Source organism: Monodon monoceros, unplaced genomic scaffold (genome assembly GCF_005190385.1).
Source record: "Monodon monoceros isolate NGI ecotype Baffin Bay Population unplaced genomic scaffold, NGI_Narwhal_1 Super_Scaffold_19, whole genome shotgun sequence".
NCBI classification, from domain to species: domain Eukaryota; kingdom Metazoa; phylum Chordata; class Mammalia; order Artiodactyla; family Monodontidae; genus Monodon; species Monodon monoceros.
Window position 1 is genome coordinate 43,368,266 of NW_021703775.1, and position 27,161 is coordinate 43,395,426.

At 41.6% G+C, this 27,161-nt stretch overlaps 1 protein-coding gene across 3 annotated transcripts in view; it reads right to left on the minus strand.

The window, feature by feature from the left end:
* The window catches only part of SPTBN1 (spectrin beta, non-erythrocytic 1), a 195,706-nt gene extending 169,153 nt beyond the window's left edge, over positions 1-26,553 (minus strand). Inside the window, exon 1 of one of the 3 annotated variants that reach the window (XM_029231553.1) lies at positions 26,336-26,553. The gene's annotated coding sequence lies outside the window, so the exon portion shown is untranslated. Of the gene's footprint in view, positions 1-23,450; positions 23,472-25,624; positions 25,700-26,335 lie in introns of those variants that run through there. The other 2 variants (XM_029231555.1, XM_029231554.1) reach the window with 2 other exon arrangements.
* Between the last annotated feature and the right edge of the window lie 608 nt (positions 26,554-27,161).

The window sequence follows — 27,161 nt, forward strand, 5'->3', positions numbered from 1 at the left end:
AAGATTAATAGCTTCATTAAAGTTGAAAGTAGGAAAATAATTCATGGGAAAGTGTGAAAAATTCTGTTATTTTTTCCCTATACAAAATGTACCATCTGGAGTTATTCTGCAGCCAAAAATACATCAGGAGATAGGACTTTTTTTTTTTTAATGGTGAGAGGAAGAAAGAAACTGTAAATCACAAAGAAGCCACTAGGATGAGACAACACACAACACTGAAATCTGAGAAAAGAGGTCCCACAGATCACCCTCAAAGCTCACACAAGCTAGTGTGACCACGCAGGACCTGTGACATGCCACCCTTTAAAATGAAGCAAAAAAAAAAAAAAAAGGACTCTGGGAATGAAATGGGAGAAGTCAACAGAGCCAAAATTAAAAAATAAAATGATGTCAATTTCAGAAAGAAGACTAAAGAGTGAGGTAGACATCACATCTGTCTAAGGTGAAACCAGAGAGTCACTGATTCTCGAGGGGAGTGGGGAGGTGTGGACGACTTAGGCAGGTCCCTGGTCTAGTCCTCCTCTGGCTACCTTTAACGGTACCTCCCTAGTCCTCAGTTCTCATCTGAAAACTGAAGCAAGTAGTTCTCAAACTTGGCTACTCACCAAAATCACCCAGGAATTTTAAATACAGATTCCTGGACCCCGTGCCTAGAAATTCTAATCCAACAGGGATGTGATGTGGCTGGAACCTGTAATTCTAAAAATGTCCCTCAGGTGGTTCTGATGTACATGTCTGGAAACCACCAAACAAGATGATCTCTAAAGTACCACCTCATCCTTTTCATTGCAATTTAACCTCACCGTCGAGAACCCAGGTCTATTTATTTCTAGAGGATTTCTCTGTGTACTATACTAAAAACTGAAAGCTTATGGTATTTCAGAACACAGATTTTCAATGGTTGGAGGGTACGTTTTCTACTCACCCTTTAAAATTCAATTCTATAAAGACCTCCGAAATCCACAAAGAGAGGACCAGCTGCACTCAAGTTACCAGGATTGCTCCCTACTACACAAGATATTGATGAGTCAATGCTTGCTTTCATATTATTCTCCTTAGCATTTCTTTTTGGCCTTTCCAATCTTCCATTTTCCTGCTTTTTAAAAAAAGTTAACATTTCCTATCTAGATCTCTGAGCTTGAGAAAAGAGAATATACAAAATCAGGCAAAATAAAAGTGTTCAACGTAATTCAATAAAGACGGGTATTAACAAAATGTATAAAATTTATTAACAATAGGAAGAAAAGAAAATATGCCTCTTCTCCAACAGTCAAAAGCAGAGTGGATACATGCACCACAATGTTCACTGCAGTACCATCTGCAATAGCGAAGACATGGAAGCAACCTAAATGTCCACCGATGGAGGAAGGGATAAAGATGATATGGTATATACTACACACACACACACACACACACACACACACAATGGAATGTTACTCAGCCATAAAAAAGAATGAAAACATGCCATTTGCAGCAACATGGATGGACCTAGAGATTATCATAAAAAGTGACGTAAGCCAAAGACAAATATCATATGATATCACTTATATGTGGAATATACTAAAAAAACGATACAAATGAACTTATGTACAAAACAGGAACAGACACAGAAAACAAACTTACGCTAATCAAATAGGAATGGGTGAGGAGGGATAAATTAGGATTTGGGGATTAAAATATGCACACTACTATATACAAAACAGATAACCAACAAGGATAGCACAGGGATACTGTATAGCACAAGGAGCTAAAATCAATATTTTGTAATAACCTATAAGGGAAAAAAACCTGAAAAGAATATATACATAATATATATGTACATATATGTGTAACTGAATCACTCTGCCATACATCTGAAACTAACACAACACTGTAAATCAACTATACTTCTATAAAAATTAAAAATTTTTTTAAATTAAAAATATTAGGGAATTCCCTGGTGGTCCAGTGCTTAGGGCTCTGTGCTTCCACTGCTGGGAGCCTGGGTTCGATCCCTGGTTGGGGAACTAAGATCCTGCAAGCTGCACTGTGCAGCCAAAAAAATTAATTTTTTAAAATAACAAAATAAAATATTACCCCCCCCCCCCCAAAAAAAAGCAGACTGGAAGTGATGCGGGGAGGTCCTGATCACCTACTCCTCAGGGCAAAGCAGGCAGTGCTGCGTGATTATTATTTGTCAGTACAGATATTTAGATACTACCCTGTTGAGAACACTTACTGGCCAAAAGGGTACCAAAATGAGAAAATGAGGCCTGCAACAGGCATTTACACTTCACCCGATTTAACAGCAGACAATGACAAAATAGGAAAAACCAAGTGACTCACAGACCCTGTTAAGCTGCTGGGACACACACACCCCTGGACCACTTGCATGCTTTTGATTCACGCACTGTCAGAGCTCTTCCCGCGCTCTCCTTGTGCCCATGAACACTTCACATTTTCTTTTTGGTGGGCTCAGAGAAACCAATGGAAATCTGTTCCTGGGGAGGTGCTAATGCCCAGTGAAATGCGAGAGAGGGGGTTCAGCCTGGAGGGTACAGACTCCAGTGCCAGCCTCATGACAGCCTCTCCACCTGCGGGTTTCTTACTCCTGCAGAGGACCTGCCTGAGGGGAGTGTCCTTTGGAAAATCCACATCCTTTAGCGTACTTCATTTTTCCTCTATCCTTCCTCTTTTCCATGACCCTACCCAACTTGGCTGCCTAAGTGAGATGTCTGAATAAAAATGATTTAGGGGCTTCCCTGATGGCGCAGTGGTTGAGAATCTGCCTGCCAATGCAGGGGACACGGATTCGAGCCCTGGTCTGGAAGGATCCCACATGCCACGGAGCAACTAGGCCCGTGAGCCACAACTACTGAGCCCGCACATCTGGAGCCTGTGCTCCGCAACAAGAAAGGCCCACGCACCGTGATGAAGAGTGGCCCCCGCTTGCCGCAACTAGAGAAAGCCCTCACACAGAAATGAAAACCCAACACAGCAAAAATAAATAAATTAATTAATAAACTCCTACCCCCAACATCTTCTTTAAAAAAAAAAAAAAAAAGATTTTGTTTGTTCCCATCCTCTCAACCCTATCTGCTCAACGCCCCAAGAACATAGGGGCCTACATGGAACTTTATTTCACTAGAAATATGTACCAGCACCATCCTTCTCTCCCACACACTAGAGATGAGCCAGGAGAGGCAAATGACTGAGGCAGGTGTCTCTTCAACAGAAGGGACAGAATCTGCTCTACCTAGTTTCATCCCAAATCTCATGCTTCAGTCCCCAAAAGGGCATTCCTCAGCTCTGCAAGAATAAAGCTTAATTCTCCCTTCGCTGGCCCTGGACTCCCGGGGTTCACATTCTCCTGCCCTCAGAGTTTACCACACCCCCTTCAGGCTGGCCTGCTTTAAACGGGGCCTTTCAACAAGATGCGACACCTAATCCATCGCACCAGCTGCGGCAGAGCTTCTGGTGCCAAAAGACCATTGACAAAGAGGCTGCTAAAAATGTATGTGGCAATTTGGTACTGGCAAGTCCCATTGGATTAGCTCTATTCCAAGCCTGTCCTTCCTGTGTCAGACTTCTCAAATGTTCACGGCTCCCCACCCTGTTCTGTGGACATCCTACAGTCAGCCTAGATGTAGGCTGTCCACCAGAACTTTCTGCCATGTTGCAAACATTCTGTATCTGCAAAATCCAATACAGTAGCCATGAGTCTTATGTGAGAACTGAGTATTTGAAATGTGGCTGGTGTCACTGAGGATCTCAGGTTTTAGTTTTCCTTAATTAATTTCAATATTAGTAGCCACATGGGGCTCCTAGCTTCCCTACCGAACAGCACAGGCTACAGCCATGGTTCTGAGTACACCAAAGGATAACGTGCAAACTTGGTTAGAATCACCTGGGGAGCTCTTCAAAGTCTCAGTGCCCATTTGGTACCCCAGATAATTAAACCAAATTCTCTGGGGGTGGGACCCATGTATCTGCATTTTTTAAATCTCCTCAAGTGCTGCCAAGATAGAGAATCACTGCTCTAAAAGGTGAAAATTTCCACCATGAATAAATAGCCAATCCTCATCCAAGCAGACACCTCCAAGTACTAAGCCATTTAAACAACTAGGCCAAATATTCCACCCACCAGGCAAATCAATTCTACAACACTGTGATAACCCTCAGGCTTCTGACAGCCTGAGGAGCAATTCATGTCCAAAGGCAAAGGGCCACCCAAAGGAAGCAATGAGGAGACAAGGAGACCCCTCAGAAAGGAAAGGAAGAGCTTTTTGAAATAAGTATCGGCACCCAAAGCCTGGCTAGCATGAGCCCTTACATAGAAATGAGTTATTTTCTGGAAAGCCACCAGTTAACGACAAAATACCCCTCAAAATCAGATACTCTGAACAAACAGCTCTAACCGGATTTTTTCCTTTGGCTAATCCACTCACACACTATCTGTGCCTCAGAGTAAGCTCTCACCACGCCCATTTTTCTTCAAAGGATAATCTGAAACCTGTGCTTTTTCAACTGGGTACATTAAACTTCTTAAATGGCAGCAATTAAAAAGCCAGCGTTGGTCCAAAACCCGCTCTCTCTGGCTCACTCTTCTCCAGCAGGCACAATGGCAACCTTCACTTGCCATTACTAATTTCCCCAAGTGTATCATTAACGGGGTGAAGCTTTTTCTCCAAGACTTGGCTCAACCGAGGCATCATACCCAGAGTGTAAGAAATGCAAACAGACACTCAGGTTTCCGTGGCCTCTAATCTTCCAATCAGCATTTCCCAAAGGCATGCAGTGCCGTTCAGGCTGAATGCTGACAAGAGTTCCAAGACTGAGGCAAAAACTTCACCAGCATTTTCTCAGCAGCACTACTGAAAGTCAAAAACAGGAAGAAGAGATTTTAATGGGAAGAGTATGTGAAGGTCACTCTTAATGACAGTAAAAGCTGTTGCCTCTACGTTGACAAGTGAAATATAAATCATCCAAAATTCAATCCTCTTCCCCAAATTATTACTAAAGTAATTCAATCTCAAACCAAGAACTCCCCGAGTCAGCCAAGACTTCAATAAGTCACCTTAACCAATAGACTCCCGTTCAGAGAGAAAGAGCTGGCTTGAGTCCATCCACCCTCACACACAAAAAGTTCTCATGGAGCAAATGTAAGCTCTGCTGCTGTGGCAACTGAAGACTGAAGCCCATTTTGTGTTGGCCTTAGTGGGTACCCAGGAGCAGCTACACAGTAACAACTTCTCAACTGTCCATTGCAATGGTAGATAAAAAGCATGGACTTTTTAACAGGTAACACAGTACTTACAACAGGAACTGGACTATACTTTTGTATATACATCTGAATGTGGGTTATAGGATAAAAAGTCTCTTTCGACTATATAACTGAATCGCCAGATAAATACAAGATGCCAAGTTAAAGCTGAATGTCAGATAAACAAACTTTTAGCAAAAGTACATGCCAAATACTGCATGAGACATACTTCCACTAAAAAAGGTATGCTAAATTTCAGATTAAGTATCTGAAATTCAAATTTAATGGACTATCCTGGTTTCTTTGTTCTTCCTAAATCTGGCAACCCTCCATTTCAGTATGCTAGGAAAATCCAATTTGAGAGACGCAAGGAAGAAGTCTAGCAACCACCCAACCATTCCTGTATCTCAAGGTCAACTGTGAAAACTCTTCCCTCTAGTGTGGCTACTAATTAGCCACCATCTGATAAACAACAGCCCCAATGCCCATCCTTCTCTGGACCACAGATGCTAATTACATAACTCAGTGCCAGGGGTAAAGGGCTCAGATAAAGCAAGTAATTAAGCATGAGAAGGTACCCTAAACAGAAGTCATTAGTAAATGCTATTATTTATTCAATAAAATTAAAAGCAAAATTTGCTATGGAGAAACAATATGAAGACAACAGACAGTAAACTGAATATATAAGGGGTTATTATGTGAACTAAGCATCCTAAATAGTATTTTTTAAAAGAGTTAACTCTATTGAACAGTTACTATGCGCCAAACGACATTCCAAACACTTTACATGTTTCATTGCACTTAATCCTAATCCCCTAAGAAGTGAGTACTACCATCATGCCCATTTTACAACGAGAAGAAACTGAGACACAGCGATTAGGTAATCTGATAAGACTAGGGGGACCATATTTCCTGGTTTGCCTCGGACAGTCCCAGTTTATGCCTGTTGTCCTGGTACAATTATTAAAAGCACCCCCTTTCATCACGCTCATGAATTACCCAGTTTGGATGATAAATTACATGGTCACCTACCAAGGACCCACAGTCAATAACTAGCAGAGGCAGGGTTCCATCCAGGTAGTGTGGTTCCAGAAACAGAAGACAGTCACTGAAACATACTCCCTCCCAAGTCCTACATTCCAGGAAGAGGATTCCAAAAGGAGATGAGATTAACCTTTTTACTAGACATCCTGCAGGGTTACAAATCAAAGTGGGTTGAAGGCAGGGGGTAGGTGAGGGTCATGTTTTTCAGAACTGTCCTTTATCTCCCTTTAAATCATTGATAATACACAGCACAAATCATCTGTGAGCAGAGAGAATTCCTCAGCCAACCTATATCCACATCACTGGATCTAAAAATTTTTAAACTTACTCGACTAATCAGAGTAATATTTAGCTAGATCCTTTTCTATTTTGGAATGACCTTCATCTTCCTTCAGCCTGCTCTGGGCAGCCAGGGCTTGGTTGTTGCTATTTATATTAAAACAAAGGTGGGGATGCTGTATGTGCTGGTTTTTAGTTCCATACACAATGAGCTTTCCTTCTTTCCCTATAATAAAAACCTCTCTCCGTTTTAAAAAAAATCTTTGGCAAAACACTATTTTCCCAATAAATGTTTCCCAATAAACATTAATGCTAGTTTGACAGCAATGAAGACAGAGAACATGAGCATTAACTTGTAGGCTCTCCTCATATACATAATTATGAAATGCATCACAAGTGGTCCAAGAAGTAAGATGCCTCTCAAGGTTCACCACAAGGAAATGGTCACAAGCAGGCTAAGTGTTCCCACATATCTGCAAATGCTTCAGAAGAAATTGTCACCCACTTAACATGGTAATTTCAGCCCTTAACACTTGAGGCTGTGTGACTTTACCTGGTCTCTCTTAGCTTATCTCCTCCTTATACGATGGAGTGGATGGACTAAGGTCTACAGGGTCCTGCCTGGCCCTGAAACTTCCAATTCTACATCCTCCCTACACTCCTCCTGACCATGCACTGCAGCCTACAATGTGAAAACTCGGCTCCCCCACAAACCCTCCTAACATCTGGCTTCTCAGCTGGTTGGTCCACAAGGGTGGTCCACGAAAGGACACCACTACAGGTCCCCAAAGGTGAGGAAATCAATGCTCCTCTCTCAAAAGCAGACTTACACCAAAGCTACCTTTACTGAAAGCCAACACAAGCATCTGAGGTGGTCGAACACCTGAAAGACCTTTGAAAGACAACAGTCCTGTGACCTGGCCCAGAAGCAGCCCTGCAGTGAACAGTGATATCCTCATGTCTGTCATACTCCTTGATACATTAAGTTTGACTCCTGTCATCCCCAGGCCATGTGAAAAATGTTTTTTACTGTTTATTTTTGTTATGGGTCATGAATGCTTCTTCTACAATGACACTAAAATCAACAAAAAGGACAAAACTAGGAACCATGGCTCCAAAGAAGGTTTTTTCCTGCCTCAAATCCTCACAGGTCACCTTCACAAGGCAAGTTTACTGCTGGTCAGGTCCTGATTATAAAAGCAGTGGGAAAGGGGCGGGATTGGGGCTGCTGATTTAACTGATAGTTTAAAAGTATGTTTCCTGTCACGTAACAGCAATGGCCCTTCACATCTTTTCGCTCACAAAGGAAAAAAACAAAACAGAAAATGAAAACTGAGTTCTCAGCCTGGATTTCACATGATTTTTCACAGAAACTGAAGTCATCACTTAACAAAAAAAGCCGTAAGCTCAAAGGTCTGGGAGTTAGTCATGATAAAGTTCTACTCATGCATAGTTATGAAACAGGAGAAGCACTTTACCTTCTCACCTAAAGCTTTACTGCATGAAGTTTACAGCCACATTTCAGTGAAAACTTCCATATTGAGATTTGTTACATATGCAGGCATAAATCCCTGGCAACAAACATCACGTTTAAATCCAAAGCCTTCTGGCAGAGAAATAAGTAATACCTCTTGACAAAAGTTGTCCCTCTGCTCCTTATCAGAGCCCTCATTTCAGTAACGTCAAAACTTCTAGAAAATTTGTTATGGAAGGTCAGAGAGAATCAAGAAAAATGCAGAAACCAATAAACAATTATATGTGTTTGGGCCATCTGCTCAAACCAATTTAGTCTTTTATCACCACAAAGATGTGCGGTCCTGGTTTGTTTACCTCTCTCTTTTCAGTGGTTAGTTTAGAACACAAAAGCAACTAAATGAAGACAAAATCCCATGGATTCAACACGGGCATGTAACCAATGACTAAAATTTTAAAACAACATTGCCTGCAATTTGATTCATAATCGCAGAAACCAGACTCTTCAAATAATCAATTCTTCTAGCAAACAATAAAAACAAAGCTTCTTCCCAGCATATGTAATAATTAAAACGTGACTCTAATAGTTTTGCTTTGTAGAACAGTCTAGACTAGGGCATCCCAAAGCATATTCTATGAAACCCTGGCCTAAGAGAGGCTATGAAAAAAAAAAAAAGAATTCCAAAGTCAGCTAAATTTGGGAAACAACATACATCACCCTCCCCTCTACAATGCCTATCGGCTTATAAAGGCTCTGAGAAGTCCCTCACTAAAGAGACCTATTACATTTTACTTCACCTAGCATTCTTTTAAATAACACATGTTAACATACTGCAAAACTAGTACTTCAAAAAACTTGAGAAGAAATGCCAAGTTAGACCATATTACTTATACCATCATCTACGTTTGGTCAGAAACTTCTAATGCTCATAATAGCCAGTCTCTTCTCTTTCCGGTCACATGGGTAGATTACACTTGCCTGCTCCCCGCTGCAGCTGGGCAAGGTCCTGTGACTAGTTCTGGCCGCTGACTTATATCAGCCAGAGTTCCTAAGGGAGAAAAACATGGGGGAGAGCCCCCTGCCATCCTATGATGGACATAAAATATGAATGAGGAATGCACTTCTGTGGGTTTAAGCCACTGAGATTTTGGAGATGTTTGTTACTGCAGCACCAGCTTAACCTGCTTGATATGCTATGGAGGTAAATTTTCTTAAATAAATCAATACAAATTGACTAAAGTGACAATATAAATTGAAGTGACAAAATAAATGTAGAGATAGAAATATTTGAAGGACGGGGAGATGGATAGTAGAATAAGCATACAACAAGGATGCATCTTTAAGAAGGCCACTTTGGTCTACAGAATCTTAAAGATCTAGAGATGAGTGAGCTAAAACTAAAATGCCATGGTATCGACTATTTGAAGTGGCGAAGTTTAGCCTGTTTGCAGTTTAGTTTGTTGGCACGGGTGGACAGCGAGGGTAGCAACAACACTTACCGAGTGCCTATAATGTGCCAGACCCTGAGAAACAAAGTGTACAGATTGCTGCTTTTAATCTTGACACCGTGATAGTTGGTAGATGATAACTGTTGGCATCATCTTCCTTTCACATGAGAAAACCAAAATTCTATTACATAATTTGTGTAAGATCATACCACTAATAAACAGCTTTCATATAACTATACCTGTCTACATTCTTTTTATTACACCATTAGTCTGAATTAGTAGAAACACCTGAACTATGAAATTTTTAAAAAAATAGTTTGGAGTGTCATTACTCTAATGCACTTTGTAAGAATGTGAAAGCATTGTAGAATCAAAAGGGGGCAAACTTTGGCCAGATGGAAGACCCGGAGCTTTTAAAGAATAAACAGGATGTTCTTATAATTAACATACTAATTGCTTGCAAAGGATAATATTCACTTTTCCAAAAAAAGTTTATCTTTTCAAATTATAAAAGTAAGACATACTGATTGTAGAACACTGGAAAATACAAAAAAGCATGGAGACAAAAATAAAAATCACAAGTAATCCTACCACTCTCTCCCAAAATTAATATTTGGAATATTTTCTTATCTCTTTTTCTTTGTTTTTGTACATAGTTGAGATCATACCATTTATATAATCCTGTGTTCTGCTTTTTTCCCCTTATATTAAAAACTTTTCTATGTTATTAGGTTTTCAATAATAATAATATTTTTATCAGCATAATAATAACTAATAGTTATATATTTGCCAGGTATTAGACTAATCACTTTACTTACATTAACATATTTAATCCCAACAATAACTCTCTAAGGCCTGTTTCACAATTGTGCCCATCTTACAGATGAGGAAACTGAGACAGAGTAGCGTTAATGACTTGCCCAAGGTCACAAAGTGAATCCATGGGAGAGTCGGGATCCAGACCCAGGCAGCCCCTGGGTGAGCACTCTTAACCACTATATTGTACTGCCTCCGTAATATTCCTTCCTCTAACCTACCAACGATGGACATTTGGGTTATTACCAATTTTTTTTCTGTTATAATAATAATGTTAACAATAGACATCTTTATAGGCATCTGAGGCAATATTTTATCTAAACCTATTCAGACAGCAAAACTCTTACCATTTTAACAAGTTCAATTTATTTTCAGCTAGCTGACAACAGCTGTAGAAACATCTAAGACAGCTAGCATTTCATAAACCAACTCACTGCTCCGCCTACCCCTGGTATGAACTTCCATGCGGTCCTGACCAGTCCACCCCACTGCCATCTGCAGCAGATTTCTGTAACGTTTCCATCTGCCTTCACCCGGCACAAAGAGCCAATTAAAACCCTGGGTCTGTTCTGTGTGTCCCCCAACATACATAAGCAAATTCCGTAAATTTTTATGTCTGGAATATTTTAAATGCTAACCTTATTTGTTCCTAGTCTTATAAGCTTGTGGCAATACAAGGCATACAAACAGAGGTACTATGCTGTATGCATGTATAAAATTAAAATGAATGATTTTCTAATTTAGACAATAATCCAGAAAAGGGATATTCAAATATTTTACTTTTTGCCTGCTTTTCACCGCTTACACTGAATGACTGAACTCTCTTGCAAGATTAAAAGAATGGTCTGAGATGAAAATAACCCCAAATCAAGTTTCACAAGCAGATCAGATAATGGTGTGTTAAGTAAAAAGGGAACTGGTAGGTGGCTCTGGCTCACAGTTCACACCTTCTGAATTCAACTTACCAACATGGCTATCCAAGAGTATGTTTTAAAAAACAGGGAATGTGTAAAAGAAGGGAAAGGCAGAAGCGTAATTTTAAAAGTTTAGGAAATCATAAAGAAATTTTCCAATACATCAACCATACCACATAGAGAAGTCATTTGCCATTTAAGAATGAAAAAGATCAATACTTCTGAGAAGCTAAGTATCTCCACATTTTCTACAAAATATTTTTCATGTTGTAAAAAAAAAAACAAAATGTTTTTTACAGATTCTGAAAACACACCTAGAAAAGTAACCTTAACTTTACTGGCCAAAGACCTAATAATTATAAACTATAAATCTCTGTATGAGGCACTTACATAGAGCCAGAAATAATGTTTCCATACAAGGAGAAGCCCTCTGAAACGTATGTTAAGATACAAAAAGTGGCAAAGCAAAATTCAAAATATTATAGATCTGCAGACAGCAAAACAAAAGAAACAAAGCCATTTGCGGGGCACTCTAAAAAGCTATAAAATTATTGCAATTAGTCCAAGTCCAAACTTCTAACAGACTTTAAATTAGAGGATAATTAAGATATCTGTTAATACCAACTTTCAGAAAATTCTTACTAGGAACTTGGTTTGTATATAAGCGCTTTAAGATAAAGGTTCACTCACTGTTTTCCTGTTATAGTTAACATCTAAATCCTCTGTTCTTATTTGAGTTCCACTCAGTAATCCAAATACTGCATTTTTAAAGATTTCATCTTCACAGAACCCAAACTCTTTGGATTATCCCCACAGGCAGCCCCTGCCTCCACCCAGCCACCCAACCCACCAACCCCACCGGCACTGTTCATGTCCCCATCAGGCTCCCAGCGCCCCGCACGGGACTCCTCCTAAAGACTGCACAGCCCCGCCCCCCCACCTTGTTTCTACCATGCTGACTTAAAAAAAACAAGCCTTGCAATTAAAAACAATTTTGAAAGACCACAGTCAGGAAGTAAACCAATTACACACAAGAATCAAGTACTGCAGACAAATGGCCAATGACACGAAGTCAAAAAGTGAGTAAGCAAAGAAAAAAATAAGATTTTGCATGACAGTAACCAAATGCCTTTTATTCTGCTTCTACAATGTTTGGGCATCCAACCATCAATAATTCATATACAAATGACAGTCAGATATATAAAATATAGGACTTTTTTTTTTTTAAACCTTCAGGGCCCCAATTTTCATTCAAACCACAAAGACTGCATATTTTGCAGTGAGTGGAGTAGGTGGGGCAGGGGAACCTCCACATGAAGTCTGGGAGAACGTGTTACTCATTAGTCCAGGTAAAACCATGCAAGATTTGATGTTACACAGAAGTGTTTTCCTCCATATAGTCACAAGATTTAAGATTACTGGAACAAAAAGATAAATAAATAAAAATAAACCTTGCTAAAGAGGAAAGCCACCACCTCTATTCCAATTCTTTGCTCAAGTGAAATGACAAGTTTGAAGATATTTTGTTAAACTGTAGCTATTTTAAGGCAGGACAAAGCTGCATCAGTGCTTGTCACACAGCTTGCTCCCAATCTCTTGGCAGTTCTCCAACACATTCTAATTTTTTTATGCACAGCCTTGCTGGAATCTCACCCCACTTATCTCTAAAGACACACTAAGTAAGATGTTGCCACATTACACAACCAACCTGCCATTTATTCCCATCCGTTCACTTTGAACAATGTCTGACTAAAAAAAAAAAAATCAGAGCACCATCTGTGTGGATGCAGCTTAATCCAAATGATCCAATTCACATGGGTCCCCAAAACAAGTATCAGAATACCGTTCAAACTGGGAGGAAATGCTGTGTGTCAGTGCCCAGAGAAAGGCTGAATACTCACCAACCAAGGAAGGAGAACTGATACAGAGGGGAAAAAAACAAGATCAAATCCCGACTACAGATGCTAGACCCTAGTCATGCAGCCACTGCCTACATTTTGAGGCAGATTATTTATCAGGGTGTATTTTAAAGGATAATCTCAGGATTTAATGAGTCCCATTACCTCCGTGAAAAGAACGATTTAACATAGCATTACGTCCTCTAAGTCAATGTACTCTCTAATTGTTAATATTTGGCCAAAAAAAAAAGTCCTCTTCAAAAACAAACTGGAATGGTTAACCACATGCTGTTACATTCCATTCTTGCTAAAAAAATATATTTAATTAGCACATTTGCGCCTCATGGTCTGCACAGCTGCACAACATTCCAGTGATGGGCCAGCTATCGATACACTCTTTACATTAAAAAACTACTGACTTCAAAAGTTGAGAGGACTGAGAAGCAGTTCTCAAGCATGACCCACTAAAGATATATTTATTTCATGTGAACAAGTTACCTTTAACAAGGGTATAGTCCAAAGGAAAATATATTATAATTAAGAATAAAATATTCATGCAAACATACACTAACAAAATCATTCTTCAGAACTGGAAACATATATATATATTTATATATATCAATATATATAAAATTCAACCGACAGACAAGAACAGTCTTCCTCAGGAACAAGACAATAAATTAGCCTGCTGTCTAAACTTTCACCCTTTCTGAATCAAAGATTTTTAGAACTAGGATGAAAGCTGATGTTCTTAATGTCAGGAACACATACTTAAAAAGCAAAACAAGCCTTTCAAAATGAGAAATCATCCTGATTATCAGGGAAATTCAGGAATTCTTCTGGCAGTGGGTGTTGATTTAAAAACAAACAGACCAAAAAACGCCCCCCCAAAACAAAAAAACCTACCTTAAAGAATAAAACACAAAGCGTGCACGGGTTTCTCTTCTGCTCAAATGGCACACAAATGTCTCTGCTCCAGGATCAGGGTGCTTCTTCGACTCCGCCCCAGGAGATAAGTCAGGTATTTAAGGACAGCTGGCTGCACAGAGTTGTCAGCCTCGCTGTGAGAAGGACCAGGCCCCTTTCAGAGAAGTTACCCGACTGATACCTCTAACCACTCGCCTCCTAAAATAGAGACAGGTGTGCTCATCCAGTCAAAGGTCCAGATAAGGCTACGTTCAAGCCTCCTGCTCTTCCTGACCTGGGGCACCGGGACCAGACTCTGGGCACTGCCTCAGCTCAGTGCCTCCCCCGGTGCCAAGACTCAACGTTTGCAGCTGCCTGTAGGTCAAGCTGAGATCCCTCCCTACTCCAGGCTTCAGTCAGCCCAGGCACATTAACCATCAAACATTTCCCTTGATGGGTTTTGGCCACCCTCAAAGAGAATGACTCCCACCAGGTTGGGAGTTTCTGAACAATCCCTCATTTGGAGAGAGGAAGTCCACATAGTGTACCTGAGCTCCATCACCCAGCCCTGCTCCATCCATCACCCAGCCCAGCTCCATCCATCACCAGGCCCAGCTCAGATTTCCCCTCTAAACTGTGCAAGAAGCCACCACTGGCCTTAGTGTTTAAACCTGGGAAGAAGGTCATTTGCCATTTTTCCTTGTGGCCAACCAACCCAAGTGAGACCAGTAACAACCACAAAGTACCTCACAGAAATTGCTGGCAAGGGCTTTCTTTCTCTTCCAACGAAAGGGTATTTCTCCCCTCTTGCCACTCCCTCTTTCCCTCAACACATGAAGAAACCATTTTAGCACCTTCTTCAGGAAGAGGCCAACTATACTAGAATTAAGGCAACAAAGAAGTGCCAGCAAGTCACCTGCATCACATCCAACCATCTGAGGTCCCATGGCTTAAGAAACTGGTTTGCATAATCAAACATGTATATTGCTTTTTCTCCTTGAAATAGATCCCGGATCCGAAGACACAATTTTAAAGAGTTCAGCTGATACAAATACTCTAGGAAAGCTGAGCTATACTGTATGCTTTCAACAATTACAACCAAACCCAGCCCAGTAAAATTTATTACATTTAAAACCAAGATTATAATAACCACATCCATTCCATTTGCAACACTTTATAGGGTAGCTGGTTCCAAAGACTCTGAAATCTGAAGACAAAAGTAAAATCAGATGTTGTCCGAAGCATACGGAGATGTCTCTCAAGGGAATTAATGCAACTCTGATGGGAATTCCTCTCAAAACAAATAGAAAGCACACATTATCTAATGATAGCTTAATTTCTGGTACTTTTCCACTATAAAACAATTTTTTTAAGGAAGAGAAGTATCTACAATAAGCAAATTTGGGGTTCTCTCAATCTTTGCCTTTTCCTTAACACCCCGCCACTGAAACAACTCAGGGAAACCGACAGTATCCATAAGCCACAGTTTTAAATATGGCCAGTAGTAATAAGATATTATGTTCCGTCATGCTACATGTACCAAATGGAAGGGTGATAAACATCGAGGGATTATTCAGACTGTGAAAACTTTACATCTTTAGCTTGAGATTTGAGGACTGACCCTTATTCATGAGACGAACAAATATGTACAGAGGGAAAAAAGGTTTAAAAGACAAACACCAAAATGATAACTGCATGTCTCTGGAGTCACTGAATGGGGTCAGTGACTTTAATTTTCTTCTTTGTGTTCATTTTTATTTTCCATATGCTCTACAATATTTATTATTTTGGTAATAAATATTATTTTGAAATTGTTACATTATGATGATTTTATGCTAATTTATACCTTTTTGAAAGTATATATTCTACATAAACTATTCAGAAAAAACCTAACATACTGTATATAGTAGCAGACACTGTCAAAAATTCAGGGATTCCAAAAGGTGAAGAATATGAACATTTTAACTTTTAAGATGATTGTTCTCCCTATAAAAGCACTCCTATGCTACAGGTTAAAAAATACAATGGAAAATGTTTAAACATCACAGAGAAAAATAATAAGTATTGTCTTGGGGAACAACCTAGGTTTTTCTTCCCCTTTAAATAAGATAAAAGGGGGGGAGAAGCCCTAGACCGTGATAAAAATATGCATTATCCCACCCCAAAGACTCTGTACAGCTGGTGAAGAACATTCCGGAAAAATGTGTAGCCCTTGAACATTTAGATTTGGCCTTGAAGCACACACACCAGGACAAAAATTATCCCTGAAACAGCCATCCAAGAGGGTAGGGAAACAAGAAATTTCATCCAGAACCAAAGGCAGTAGCCATTTGAGGCTGGTCTCCGCCCGGATGATGCTTCTGTCAGGCTCCCTTGTGGCCCAGTTTCTACATCTTTTCCCACACTCCACGGAAATGGCAAGGCTCTAACAAACTGCACATTTAAATGAGGAATGGAAAAATCTTTTCAAAACTTCGGCGTTCTTTACACCTTCAGTACTATTAATGCTGCCTTTCTGAAAGCCCCGGCAGAAAAAAAACTGAACAGCAGAGGGTATATTTAGCTGATTAATCATTTCACTCATTTGTTTTTATCCAGCTAAAATGACGTTTGTTATGGTGAGTGTTAGGATATTTTTAATAAAGATCAAAAGTTTATTGGTAAGTATTTTCAAAAAATTTGGAATATATGGAGAGATGAAATTAGAACTCCTCCACAATCCCATCACCCAGAGATAAACCACTGTTAGGCTAATGAACTTACTAAGCAGAGACATATTTAATTATACAAATTAAACACTGAACATATATATTTCAAAAGAATAAATTCTATTTATATGTCATTCTAAATTTCATCCTATTTCATCTGTTGAGTAAACAATTCGTAGTTATATTCTCATACAGATTTTACTGCCTAAGTAACGGCTTCAAGTTTATATGTTAAAGATCAGAACCAGCAAGGAGCTGTCAAATGGCTCTTTAGAGTTCACTAAGAATCGAATTATGATGCCTATATACAAGGGCCAATTTTAAAGCAATCTTGACGTTATAACATCTTACTTTCATATCTCAAAGCACACTTCACCTGAACCCCTTCTCAATCAACCATTTAAAGTTCATGGCAGAAAAAATACAAAATTCCTGAAAGTAAATTAGTTCATTTTTATAAGCTACATTTTACAAAGTACCAATACAGTTGAGGACGTGGACCATAAGACAGTACTATTTCCTCTCAAACATTTCCCTCACCGGCTAAAGACAAAGTGACTCATTCCTGGGATTCACCTTCCTTCAAAATACTATCTCTATAAAATTCCCCACTTAAAAAGTCTTAAAATAGCCCTTTGTCTCCCTTCATGGTGGAGCTTTCTCAGTCACACACATCTCTCTTTCTCATTTATGTGACAGATAAAATAGATATCATTATATGCATACATAAATGTCATATATAACATATAAGAATTTTTCATAAGAAATTAAAATTCATTCCTCCCACTCTTAGCCTGAATATTCCCAAATGCTGAGAAACCATTAATTGGAAGTAATCTAAATCTGGAGTCATTTTTATTTTAAAATTTTCACTCAGAATTTTTTTTTTAACATCTTCATTGGAGTATAATTGCTTTACAATGGTGTGTTAGTTTCTGCTTTATAACAAAGTGAATCAGTTATACATATACATATGTTCCCATATCTCTTCCCTCTTGCATCTCCCTCCCTCCCACCCTCCCTATCCCACCCCTCTAGGTGGTCACAAAGCACCGAGCTGATCTCCCTGTGCTATGCGGCTGCTTCCCACTAGCTATCTATTTTACATTTGGTAGTGTATATATGTCCATGCCACGCTCTAACTTCGTCCCAGCTTACCCTTCCTGCTCTCCGTGTCCTCAAGTCCATTCTCTACATCTGAGTCTTTATTCCTGTCCTGCCCCTAGGTTCTTTAGAACCTTTTTTTTTTTTTTTAGATTCCATATATATGTGTTAGCATACGGTATTTCACTTGTAATTTTATCTACATTTCTGACCAATACCAATGAAACCTGATGGTCTAATGGTTACAAAATTAGTTCCAGCAGCAGTGTTTGGGCTTCTACAAGTGAGAACTAATATGTCACAGAATTCCACTGCTCTCATCACACAAGTGTGCAGTTTGGAAACAATAAAGAAACCTGTTCTTCCCCACTCTTTAAGCTGACCCAGATTAGTGGTGTCAAGCTATCATTCCATTACATCTGAATGCTCTACCCCTCTCAGATCCACACCCTTCAGAAGGTGACTTACAGATGCTGATGTTTTCCCACTGCTCTAGATAAGTGCAGAGGACAGATATGACAACCCTTGGGAATCTTAAACCATCCCCTAACGATAATCTACAATTGGCCAGGCTTACTTTTTTCATTTCTTTTTTAAAACTAAATGGTTGATTGCTTTTTTTATTACTTAAAAAATGATCCTCATAGTAGTCTATTATATTATTTACTGTACTCTTCTCTATTTGTAAAATATTTCAAAACTCCAAATGAGAAACATTAAGTCATAGGAATTTCCTTTCATATAAGAAAGGAAATCACCCATCAACCCACCATCCAAAGCAAACCATTAATATTTTAATGTATTTCCTTCCAGTCTTTAATATAACAAAACTGGAGTTATACCATATTGTACAGCTTTGCATACAGATATTTCCACTGAATATTATATTGTTAGCATTTTCCCTTTTCAGTAATACTCTAACCGTTATTTTAAGCAGTACATTGAATTCCATACTATGCCTGTGCCATAATTTATTTGACTATGCCACGTTTGCTTTTCCACTATTAATATTGCTAAGAAAATCCCTGCCTAAAAGTCTGTCCTTACTTTTAATTCTTTCTTTAGATTACAGAACTACAAGGGGAATTTCAGCCCAAAAGGCATAAACATTTAAGTTTTCTGTTATATATACAGGACCCCCTGTTTTCCACTCAGTTTGTATTAATCCAAATATTCTCCCAACAGGTGATGCAGAGGCCCAAACTCACAGCATCCCAGAGAGCATTACCTACCAATTTAAGTGGAAAGTTAATCTAATTGTTTTAGTTCTTATTTCATATTACTGGTGGGTTTGAACAATTGAATACGGTTATTGGCTTCTATGGTATCTTCTTTTACAAACTGTTCCTATCCTTTCCCTAAGCACTAGGGTTTTGGCGTTTTCTCATTTATTAAAAATAAGTATTAATCATGTTTGCTTTTCCTACTAATTAGACATAGGGACAAGTTTAATATAGACTTAGCATTATTTATCTGCATGATGGTATTGTTTACTGGAATGTATCTTTTCTGAATAAATCAAATTATTTGAAAGGAAGCATAAAAGTGAGACAAACTAAGCAAAAATTCCACATTTTACGATAGTTAAAACGTATTGTGATGGCACTGGATTATCCCACTTAGCTTTCATAATCCTTTGTGACAGAAACTGTCATACCACCATTTTGCAGATGAAGATACTGAGGCTCACAGAGAGGTCAACGCAGCTTGCCCAAGGTCAATGAGCCAGTGCATGGAGCGACAAGGTGGAGTAATTCCAGAGCCTAAGGCTCGGGACTCCTGCACCCAACAGCCTCTCCTCAGCCACCCTAGTCCTGACCTGTCTCCTTCAACTTCGTGAGCATTATCTCCACGAAGGGTTCTGCCAGAACCTCAAATTCAACATGTTTAAACACAAAACTGATTCTCTTCCCAACCAGATATCCACTCTTCCCCTTAACCTGTCTACTTCCATCATCATGGTGACAACCATGCTCTTTGTCGTTATTCGAACCTGAACCCTTTATTTTAGCTCCTCATCCACTCAGGACCACTCCTATCCAGTCACCCTGCAAACTGTCAGCAAAGGATTGGGTCTTCACCACCTTTCTCCCATCTCTCCCCTCCTCCTCATTCTCTCAGCCTCCACCATCACTTGCTCCCTTAATCTCTGGACCTTCACCATCACCTCTTTACTGTCTCCTTGCTTCTAGTTTCTTCCTGTTCCACTGTGTTTTGAACAACTGCCGAAGCGTTGTGTTACTCAAATACCACCACAGAATTTTAGGTGTACGGGATCTTGAAACCTAAGATCCGATCAGTTGGCAGTTCCTGACTCAAACACTGTATTGAGGGTGTTCCTGGGGCCCCATCTCAGCTCTGCAGAAAGAGTGCCCTGATTGATTTTCTATGCCTCCAGGGACACAGGGAGTGGTGCCCATGTGCCAGGTTTTAACCCCCACTAGGGTTTCATCTAAGTTTTTCATTTGATAAATTTAGATCTGAGACCAGAAAGATTAATGGCTTGCTGAAGTCACACACCTGGTCAGTAAAAGATCTTTATCTTCCGTGTACATATAGAGTATATTCTATACATTAGGAGTATAAAGTCCTTGGATTCAGGAGCTAATTCTTATTCAGCTTTAAGCCAGCCCACACCACCATCATCCTAACCCAATGACAAGCCTTGGCTACAGGAGGTACCCAATAGTTATTTACTACATTAAAAACCATATTGCAAAGTAATCTTAGAGTAGCAGCAAAGGAATAACATTCATATAAATGTTCCTTGGTAAAAGAACTAAAATTACACTACTTTCAAGAACAGGAAAATGAACTGACAAAGGGTCTCCACTAAGTGGTCTTGAGCAGCCTCTGTTAATCAATATAAAAATTCCACTGGTAACACAGAATTTTTAAAAATAAAAGAATAACAGCTCTTTTGACATAAAAATGTTAAGGTAGTTTTAAGAAAGCACTCCAAGAGGGGTCAGTGGCTTGTACAGCTTGGGCAGTCCAAAGAGAAAGGAATGGAACTGTTATCCGCTGAACGCCTACTATGTGCCTAGCACTGTACACTGCTATCTCACAACTGTATGAGGAAGTATTATTATTTCAACTTTACTGATGAGGAAATCATGATTCCAAGAGCAATGAACTAACCCAAGGACCTAGATGTGACCACATCGCTGGTATACAATAGCATTAGGATTTGAGCCCAGATCTGTTTGACTCTAAAACCCAAGCTCTTTCCAAACCAAGGAAAAATTTTCTGCAACAACATAATCATCCTTACAGACCTTAAAGGACAAAAACTTGATTATGACTCTAATGAAATTACGAGTGACTGTTGATCAAAATAAATCACAAAGAGTTTAAAAAAAAACAAACAAACTGGGAGGTAGTTTTTGCAACACATATAATCCACAAGGGATTATTAGGCAATCTACATTAAATCAATCAATAAGAAAAATATCTAAAAGACATACAGACAAAAGACTAAACAAGGACTTAACAGAAGAGGGAACCCAAAAGGTCAATACTATAAATATATACTTAATCTCAATAATCAGGGAAATTGCAAATAAAAAGCACAATGAGATAACATTTCACAAATATGACTGGACAACATTTTGAAGTTTGGCAAGGTTGTGGAAAAACTATAACATCTGTACACTTCTAGTAGGAATATAATCAATACAATCTCTTTGGCATTATCTATAAGGTTTGGCATTATCTAGTATGGTTGATGATGCATATACCCTATGAGCCAGCAAATTTCATTCCTGAGAGAGAGAAAAACAAATAATATGTTTGTGTGCATGTATCCCCACATACATAATAAGAGACATGTAGAAGACCCATTCATAGCAGCCCTTTTATAATAGCAAAAGAAAAACAAAAAACTAAAATCAATCCAAATCTCCATCTACAGTAGAAAGAATAAATAAGCCATGGTGGAATACTACACAGCAGTGAAAATGAATGAACTACAGCAACAAAATGAATGAGTCTCAGGAATATCTTAATCTGAAAGGACAAGTCACAGAAAAATACGTAAAGTGTAATTTCATTTATATAAAGTTCTGAAACATATAAAATAAATAAGAATTTTTAAGAGGATAGCCCATAAAGAAGAGCAAGGGAATGATAAGCACAAAATTCAGGACCGTGGTTGCTTCAGATGGGATGACAGAGGGGCACAGAGGAGACTCTGAATGTATAATAGGCTCTTCTTCTTGAACTAAGTGGTGGCTGCCTGAGTGTTCATTGGTTTGTGATTCTGTAACATACCTTTTATGAGCATTGTTTTGTATACACAAATCACTTAATAAAAAACAACTTTAAGGGAAAAAAAGGGACCAGAAGGTCAGGATATTGAATACACCGGGAAAAATAGCTGACAACAGAGAACAAGACGCCAGAGGAGAGCAGAGGTAGTAGAGGGGACCCTATGGTCAGGAGTTTAGCTTCCTGGACTCCAGTTCTGCTATCTGAAAACTAATGCCTTCTTCTGGGGGTGGGGGAGGGAGATTGTTTTTTCAACTTTAGAGGTGTTTTAGCAAAGAACATAAAAAAATGATTAATCTAAATAAACACAGTAAATAAAGCTCTTCCACCTAAAGATTATAGAACTTTAAATTAAATATTTATTTAATATTTCTGTATTAAATAACTTACAATGCACGCATCAATTTCTTAGTGATGTAAGGGGAAAAAATATGCTGATACTTCTGCAAAAGGCAAAAGATACTAGTAAGAACATTTTGATATGGAGGTCTTTTAGCTGAAAGAGTACAGCAGTTTCTCAGTTTAATGTCCATACAGACCACTTAGGAGTCATGTTAAAATGCAAATTTTGATTGGAAAGGACTGAGCCTCTAAGAATTTACATATACAACAAGCTCCCACTTGGTAAGTGATCCTGTCCTGATGTTGCTGGTCCACGAACCTCACCTCACTATGGTAGCAAGAGACATCATGAAAATGCCTTCTCTGGTGATGTTTAAAAATAGAAATATGAGAGTATCTAATTGAGACCGTTTCATTTTCCCCCAAAGTAGAGATTGATGACGTTATTCCTACACTATAAAAACTTGGATACAGGACACTTGTTATCAGAAAAAAATCAAGAGTACTAAACTAGGTCTTTTGCAAAGAAAAGGTGCTTTGAGAAACAGCAAAGACTGAAAACTTACAAGAGAACTCCAGGAGAGGTTTTACTCACCTGCACAGACCTAGAGAAATAGCTTTTCCAGCAGGGGGATTAGCCCTTTCCTTATGGAAGAACGGTTTACATTCCCAAAAGTCTCAAAGGAAGAAACCAGGACTACTATAAAGATATTCACAAAACATTAATTAAGGCCTGATTATCATGCAGATGTTGGTGGGGGGGGGCCACATAATTAAAGGAGCATCCCATCACTGCATGTAAAAAATATATATGTTGGGCTTTAAAATTCTCTCTAAGAATATGCTGTTAAAACGAAAAGCTTATTATCTCAACAAAAACCACACCGAATAATTTCCACACATCAGGCCTATATTTGTTTAGAAGTAGTAAAATCCTCCCATCTCAAAATAGTACTTCTACATGTAAAGTCATACTTTCATACAGCAAGACAAAATAACCACTCACATACTCTTCCAAGGAAACTCTGCCAATGCCAAGTCTCTGCTAAGGATGTGTCACTAGTAGAGTGAGGTCTTGTCGCTTGCTCCTGCAACATCACAGACAGTTGTTACTACTCTCATCTGAGAGATGCTCTTTACCGAAAGCCTGCACATCAGAAGACATCCAAGTGACAGCAGTTTCTGCACTGCCCCAGTACTTCTCATTCATTCTCTCTGATGAAGGTTTTGGTCCATCCAGAGAAAACAGAGTTACAAAGAGCTTAACCTAACAGAATTCTGCACCTGGTAAGTCAGAACAGCTAAACCTCCTGTGACATCAACACAGGGTATTTTCTTACAACACAGTAAATCCAAAATGTCTAGATAATCCATGGAAGGAATACTCCCAAACATCAGAATGCAACATGATTTTATACAACCAGCACAAAGGTTTAGCCCAAATCTAAAAAATTCTACATTTTAATGGCCCTCTATTACTGAAAATAATGCACATAAACCACACACTCTGCAGCCAATTCTATCCTGCAGAGCCACATAAAATCAAATGCCACTAACTTGGGCTCATTAGAGATTTAAAAAATAAAAGCAGACACACCTTGCTTTGAAACACTGATCTTCCCTTCCAGTTAACATACTGAAATCCCCTTTTTCACCTATACATTCTAGAAGAGCTTGGGGTGAAATCTGAAATGTATCCCATTTACCATCCCACATTGAACTGTATAAGTGGCTAGAAGGGAAATTCCTTGGGTACTACCCCAGACTAAATAGATGAGGATGTTGGAACATCTCCTTCTGACCAGATACCAGCTACACAGGCCCTGGTGGTCTGCCCTTCACAATCCCCTCCCCAGCCACATCTGCAAAATATATGTATATAAAAACTACACATACATATAAACAAACAAATGCAGTCAGTTACCACCACAATCCCATTATTCATGACTGGAGACTTAACTTGGCTATCAAAGCCAATCTGAATACCAATTTACCATCAACCATGACACATTTACCAAATAATCCTTAATAAAGAGTCCGAATATGTAATTGTATTCTATTACAGAAAACGCAAACGATGAAAACAAAGCAAATACAGGTTAAAGAAATCATTTACCAGCCATCAAAAACATATATAAGTTCTTTTTAAAACAATTTACTGAATGTTAATATTTTTTAAAATGTCTCAGGGACATATGAACTAAAATATATCAATGGTTTCATTTCAAAAAATGGTTTCCTACAGGAAAAATTCATACTCTTAGTATTGATCAAAGACAGAGGTACCGTAATGTCGTAGCTGTAAAGCACCAAATAATAAACATCAACTTTGACATATGATGAAACAGATGGAGAGTTGGGCTGTGGTTTACGGATTACGGGTGAAAAGACGCTGCGACTCCCAATACAGACTGCACCACTGCCTCCGCACACCACTGGGCCCGGTCCTCCCGCCAGCCCCTCCCTACGGCTCAGGTCCCTCGGTCGGAGATCAGATTCCGGTCCGCAGCCGCAGGCCGACTCCCTCTGCCCGCATGAGCACTGCAGGACACCCCTTCATCCCAGCAGGGCCCAACAGACTAGGCAGGAGGGGGTTACCCAAAGAGAAGACTCCCCCCCCTCACAACTAGGTGACCTGGTCCTCCCGACGCCACATCCAGCTGAAGCTGCATGACAAGGTAGAAGCAGCTCCGGGTCTCGGCCAAGGGCAGCCCTGGGCCTGGGTGGGGCCCGGCGGGGGCCGCAGGAGCCGAGTGGCCTTGCCAAGCCCCGCCAGCGAGAACCAGGGGAGGCTGCGATACTGCTGCATTGTGCTGCATCACGGCGAGGGCACCGTGAGCCATCCATCTTGCCAAAAAAATCACATCCCCGTCCAGATAAACCCCACCGAATCCATTTTTCTCCTTCGCCGAAGCACCCCCATACTCGCCCTCTCCTCACTTACTATCTGGCCCAGCTTTTGACTGGAAAAATAACGGACACGGTTTGTGTACCGATGCCCACAACACTACCCCCTCCCCATCTGACGGCAGGCACTTGGCATCTTTCCTATCACAAAAACAAAGGGAAGGCTCCCCCCAAAAAGAGGGCCGCGGGCGTGGTGTGAGGGCTGATGACCAGAGGGGCTTCCAGCCCACTTCCCCAAAGGCAAGCCCGGAGGGTCCCCGCGCTGGCACAAACCTGTTGAAGAGAGGGTGGCAGGAGCTGAAGGGCGGGCGCAGCGGCGGCTCCGCGACCCGAGGCGGCTCCCGCCCAGCCCTGGGAGAGCGGGGACGGCAGGGAGGGCGGGGGGCGGGCGCGAGGATGGACGGGGGTGGGGGCGCCGGGACGCCGCCTCCGTTTCAGCTGCAGCGCGGCGCAGCCGGGACCACGCCTGGCCGCATCCCCCGTACCGTTACGCGCAGAGCCCGGCCCTGTCAACACCGCCCCCGCTCGCCACCAGCCGGGGCTAGAGAGAGGGCACCCGAAAATACACCCTCCCGTCTGCCCACTTCGCAACCACCCCCGCGCCGGGGGCCGCTGCGCCCGGCTGGAGGGAGGAGGCGGCGGACGCGGGGAAGGAATCGGCCCCAATGCGTCCAGGGATGAGGCTGGGCGGCCGCGGTGCGCACGGCTGCTCTGCGACCGCCTCACTGCGGAGCCCACCGCCCGCCGCCCCCCGCCCCGCACAGCCCGCGTACTCAGAAGCCACTGGAGACCCGGCTCCCCGCGCCGCCACTGCCCGGGCTCTACAGCTTCCCCGCCCCCACCCCGCTCCCCGGGCGCAGGGCAAAGGCGGGACAGCCGCGTCCTCCCGGCCTGGGCCCGCGCCCCTCCTCCCGCCGCCCAGGAGCCAGCCCGGGAGACAGCCCCAGTGAGTTGGCATCTTCCTGCCTCAGGCCCCCAACCTACCTCCCGCGGATAGGGGGGTGGGGGCGCCGGGTTCCCGTCCTCCTCCCGCTCCTCGGCGGCCGGGCGGGTGGGCCGGGAGGCGACTCCGCGGGGCTGTCCGCGGCTGGGGCCGGGGCTCACAGGACGGGACCGGTGGGCGCTGCTGCGCGGGGCTGCGCGCTCGCTCCGGGCGGAGAGGCGGCAGAGGGAGGGACTGGAGGAATCCGCAGCCTGCTCGGCAACAGCTGCACTGATTCCGGGGGTTGGGCGGGAGCGCGGGGCGGGGGGAGGAGGGGAGGGAGCTGCAGGGAGGGGGCGAGGGGCGGGGAGAGGGAGCGCGCGGACGCGGGCAGGCGCCGGGTGCGCGCACACGCGCGCGCGCAAACACGCTCTCTCCCGCACACCCTCCTCCAATCTGCCGCGCTCCTCCCTCCTCGGTTTCCCACTCCCGCCAGCCCTCCGCGCTCGCCGTGAGTCCCGCAGCCGCCCACCCGGCGCCTGCTCCGCGCGCGACCCGAACCTCGGGCGCGTCCACGCTTTCCCCGCGGAGCCTCTGCCCTGGCCCAGCGCCGACCTTGTCCCCTGCCGCGGGGACTGGCCGGGGCTGGCCTGGGCAGGGTGGGCACCGCCGCCGCGCTGTCCGAGCCAAGGGACAATGGGGGCTTTGTCCCCACGGCCGGCAAGGGCCAATTTCATGTTTAATTTGAGGCTAATTCGATTATCGCCATGGAAAAGGGCAGCCTAATTTTCTACGTGACTCGTGCAGCCTCCTTTTGCCCCCGATGTTTGCGTTTGGAACGCAATGGAGAGAGCGTGTTGAGGGAGGCTTTGGAGAGTCGTTTGGTGG